We start from the raw sequence: 4285 nt of genomic DNA, 5'->3' as shown, positions 1-4285 counted from the left end.
GAGCACCTACCCTATAGGGTCATAAGGATTAAAACATTTCACATGTTGGTTTGTTCATTAATTCACTCATTCAGTATGCACTACGTGATCAATAAAATTAGCTCTTCTCTGTCAACAAGCCAACGGTTTCCATTCACTTTTCATTCCCAGACTGATGACGGTTGTCCTTTCTTTAAAAAAATTGATTTACGATGTTTCAGATGTACAGCAAAGTGATTCAGTTATATATATATACACATATATATATATATATACCTATTCTTTTCCTGACTCTTTTCCACCTTAGGTTATTACAAGATACTGAATATAGTTCCCTGTGCTATACAGTAGGTCCTTGTTGTTTACCTATCATATATACTGTAGTGTGTATCTCGCTTGTCCTTTTTTCACATTGGCATCTCCTACTTTCAGTCCTGCCACCATAACTCAGACTTGCCCAGCTGCCACCCTATCGCCTGGAATTACAACAGTTCTTCCATTGTATGGATTTAGGGTAACTGGAGGAAGGCTGGGTATCTGCATTTTACCCCCCCAGGGAAGCTGATCCAAGGCAGCCCTACAAACCAGGGAGGTCCACCTGCTACTTCCTAGAGCTGGAGGGCATACGCAGCTCACCTAAGTTCTTGGTCTCCTTGTATATAAAAGGAGGATAAAATCTGCCTCCTAGGAGACTGTTTTGAGATTTGAATGTGTTGCCTCACTCCCTGGCATCCTTCAAGCCTTTGCTCAGATGGCACCTTCTCAGGAAGGCCTTCTTGACCACCCTACTTAAAGCCAACCCCCCACCTTCTGCCTGCGCCTCCGTCCTCCTTCCCCACTTGGTGTTGTTTTTGTTTCTCGCAAGGCCACCTTCAAACCTGCTTCTTCTCAGATCCTCCTATGCTCTCTGGAGCTGTCTGTCTTCTCTGGGCCACCAGGCCACCTTGCGGATCTATTTATCCACAGGGAACCCTGTCCCTTCTGAGCAATGAGAATGTTAGAGGAAACTAATGGTAGAACCTCCAAGATACACACCAAGAGAATGGGAAGGTACAGAAGCTATAGGAAAAGGCTAGGCTGACACAGTAAAGGAAACGCTAACATTTGTAGAGTTTCTCAGCAGAAGGGTCTGAAGTGTGCTTTATTTCCAAGCTTTCTGGGCCCAACTATTCACTAACAGTGAAATACATTCTTTGTCTGCTGGTTCTGTACAACATGGGTCCCCACAGAGGACCCATAATTTAGCTCTTCTATCCTGGTAAAAGCATGATGGCTCTGATTCTTTCTCCCTAAGTTCATAGCCTTTAATCTTAAACTGCCAAACAGAGGACCAATTACGCCCTCCCTTTCAGCAGCACGTGGGTCTCCAAACCCTCAAGAGATGATGGGCACACAGGACCCTCAACTGCATCCCCAGGACTATGTTTTCAGAGTGTGACTGAGCTAAGAAGGCCATTGCCTGGGCATCAGCTGCTCTGGGCTCATACACGGCTCTGGGGCGCCCAGAACTGAGAGAAGACCGTGAGAGGAAGGTTTCTGATGTTCACTCCAACATCAGACAAAGGCCACTGAGCGACTTTCTCCCAGATGCTACAGGAATGCGCCTTAGTACCACTCATAGCAGTCTGATGACAAACTCTTCTTTAATAATTTATAATTTGGAATTAATTGTAAGACACTGGAGCCAACACAGCCGACGTTGATAATAAACCATTCATGATCTTTCTGGGAAGGTGGAAATGTATTTGCCCAGCAATCCCCAGGAACAAGCCCCAGTGGATACTTTTCTGATCAGTTTAGAAAAGAATTGATTAAAAAATAGCATACACATTGTCGGACTTCCCTGGTGGCGCAGTGGTTAAGAATCCGCCTGCCAATACAGAGGACACGTGTTCGAGCCCTGGTCCGGGAAGATCCCACATGCCACGAGCAGCTAAGCCCGTGTACCACAACTACCGAAGTCCGCGCGCCTAGAGCCCATGATCCACAACAAGAGAAGCCACCGCAATGAGAAGCCTGCGCACCGCAACGAAGAGTAGCCCCCATTCGCCGCAACTAGAGAAAAGCCCGCACGCATCAACAAAGACCCAATGCAGCCAAAGATAAATTAATTAATTAAAAAAAAGATGGGGATTAATTCCTTTAAAAAAAACCAGCATACACATTGTAAAGTTCCCTACCACAATGCCTTCAAAATTCTTTGAAAAGGAAAAAGATGTTCACCCGTTCAAAAAAAAAAAAAAACTTGCATGTTTCTAAAGGAGACACTTGAAAACCAGGAAAAAGCATCACCTTCTTTTTTAAAAAAATCAAATAAAATGGCACAGCAGAAGTTCACATAAAATGCCCAAAGATGTTTCTTTTCAGTAGAACTCAGGCTGAGTGAAAGACGTTCTTGGATTCTGAGCTTTGGCTGGTTACCTAGGTTGCAAAGGATACCGAAAGAGACTCACACTGGGAATTCTCACTTAGAACGCCAGTCAAGGAAAAGTTCATAATCCTTTCAGATTTTAAATTCTCTGTGTCTGTGCGGAGGAAAACCATTTAGTAGTTTGGACAACTGGAAAAGATTAGACCAGACTTTGTCTATAAAGATGTGGGTTCTACTCTTCAAAGACAGAGGGAAATGGCTTTTTAGGCTACAGCGCTATTCTTTTTGAAATTGTGGTTATACGAAGTCTGCTGGTTGTTTAATTAGAGTGGAAATTGGTACATAGAAAAGCACACCAACTGAATCTAGAGTATTAGCCTGATATTCATAATCAACATCTGATTACTCAAAATCGACCAGATTTGAAATCTATTAAGGTTTCTTATCTATTAGTATGTGCTCACAGTTATTGCTTTATTTTAAGGAAACATGAAACGCTTAAGGATTAATATAACTATTTCAAAAGATTTTTCATACAGATTGGACTAGACTCTGTGGTCTTTACAGAACGATCATTACTTAGTTAAGGAACTCAGCACACTGAACATTTTCCAGCCACCTGAAACTCCCAAGGATTGGGTGAATTTTTTGCCAATTAATTATCAATTACAACATCATAAAACATTAGCACAAAAATAGGAATAATGAAATTTAATTATACATTATTCTTCAAAGTTGCTGCAAATACTATACAAGACTGATTCTGATTAATAATTCATTCAGCAATAAAGTATCAGGAAAGATAATTATGCAGTGCCACAATCCTCACACTGATTTCTATAATTACAGATTATAACAGTGTTAGCAATTTAAAAGGTTAGAGAGCTGTGGTAATTTGCTATGTCATCCTCAGCTATATGAATGTCTCTCTTTGAGCGCCAAAGATAATTGAAAATGTAACAATGGACCAAATCAGATGGCTTGCCTATGCTCTCCTCACCAAAACATCTCCAACCTGAGTACATTAGTAAAGTCAAGTCCTTGATAATTAGCCTCTTTCATTATTTAAGTAGTCCCACTACTCATTCGGTTTATGGTTAACTGAAGAGAGAAAATACATAGGTATATGTGCCCAAATATGCAAACACAGAAACATAAGCTATAGAAAAGATACAACATGGAGACAACTACATTTGGTATATAATTTACATCTGGCATGACTATGAAAAAAACGTCTGTATAATGACCGCTCAGGTAGTTAGACCCGCCAAGGAACCCACATAATGAAAGCTGAGTCTCTGTCTTTGGTAATATAGTTGAGTAAGTAGCCCATGAAGACATACAAAGTTTATCAAATTATCCTCTCTGGGTTGATTATATATCGTGACACACCGGACTTCTCTTGCCTTGTAGTTCTATTATACCCTGAGAATGAAAATAGACACATCCCACTCGGAATACTTACTCTGTTCTGCTTTCAGTCCTTGAGGAAAATACCTGGCTAGTAATTGATAGCCTCTTCCCATACACAATATTTAAATGAAATGTTCACCTGGGGAGAAGCCCAAGTAAACAAAACACACAGATCTACACATAAAAATCACTTTCTTCTCTGCTTTCACTGATATTTTTGGAAGAGATGTACCGTAAGACATTGTGGCTTTCCTCTCCTGAATGCCTTAAATATTCGACTCATTTCAAGTGTGGCTCATACGGAGGAATAGATGGAAAATTCTCTGGGACTAAAATCTTAAGCATCATTTAAATGAGCTCCTTGCAGAGGCTTTTGTGTGTCTTGTTGGGAAAGGGAGTTCCTCCTTCTAGAGTGTGCCAGGGTCTGGATTCAAGATTTCATTACAGCCAACCCCCCCAAAAGATGCTACAAGGAGACACGGTAAAAAAAAAAGCGAAGTTTCATTCTACTGCTAGAAGGGA

The sequence above is a fragment of the Phocoena phocoena genome, chromosome 12 (genome assembly GCF_963924675.1).
Source record: "Phocoena phocoena chromosome 12, mPhoPho1.1, whole genome shotgun sequence".
NCBI classification, from domain to species: domain Eukaryota; kingdom Metazoa; phylum Chordata; class Mammalia; order Artiodactyla; family Phocoenidae; genus Phocoena; species Phocoena phocoena.
Note: the sequence above shows the minus strand (reverse complement) of the source record.